Source organism: Alexandromys fortis, unplaced genomic scaffold (genome assembly GCF_014885135.2).
Source record: "Alexandromys fortis isolate MF-2015 unplaced genomic scaffold, M_Fortis_MF-2015_v1.1 scaffold_263, whole genome shotgun sequence".
Classification (NCBI taxonomy): Eukaryota; Metazoa; Chordata; class Mammalia; order Rodentia; family Cricetidae; genus Alexandromys; species Alexandromys fortis.
The window spans coordinates 1,267,055-1,267,661 of NW_026068165.1; the positions used below are offsets into that span (position 1 = coordinate 1,267,055).

General features: G+C 50.7%; 1 long non-coding RNA gene across 1 annotated transcript in view; it reads right to left on the reverse strand.

Annotated features, from left to right (window-relative positions):
- Positions 1–370: 370 nt before the first annotated feature.
- LOC126492057 (uncharacterized) overlaps positions 371–607 on the reverse strand; it is a 4,440-nt gene continuing 4,203 nt past the window's right edge. The window contains exon 2 of the long non-coding RNA XR_007589503.1: positions 371–497. This is a non-coding gene — a long non-coding RNA (uncharacterized lncRNA). The remainder of the gene's footprint in view (positions 498–607) is intronic.

The following is a 607-nucleotide window of genomic DNA, read 5'->3' on the forward strand; positions in this document are numbered from 1 at the left end:
TCTGTTTATAACCCTGTAGACCAGGCTGGTCTCGAACTCACAGAGATCTGCCTGCCTCTAATCATTTGAATTATAAAGGTAAGTTTATTTGATGGTAAAAATAAAATAAGAAATGACAGGTAAAGCTATCCCCTGAATGAGTGTAAAATAATGGGGGTATATCTAGGCCTGGCAGTACAGACCTAATAATCCCAGCTACTTTGGAGACTGTGCCAGGAGGGCCCAGAGTTTAAATACTGCCTAGGCTGAAGTGTGAGTTCCAAGGCCAATTTAGTGAGACCTTGTCTATTATTCCTTAAAAAACGGCGGCGGGGCGGCGTGGGTGTGTGGACAAACACAGGATAGACGGACGCAAAGGAAGAGACGGACACGCGGCTCCCACGTGGGTGTGTTTTAATGGGGAGAGGGGAACACAGTAAGGGGTGGGACGTGCGACACACAAGGGTAGGGGGGAAAAGGGCCAAGAGGGGGGCCAAGAGGAGGGAAACCTCGTGGACCTTCGCTTTTAACGGGGGGCGCAAGGTTATCTGGGAGGAATGGCCTTCACCTGGGCGTGGCCAGCACGCACACAGGTGATGGTAATCCAGGAGAAGTCTGGGAGCTGTAG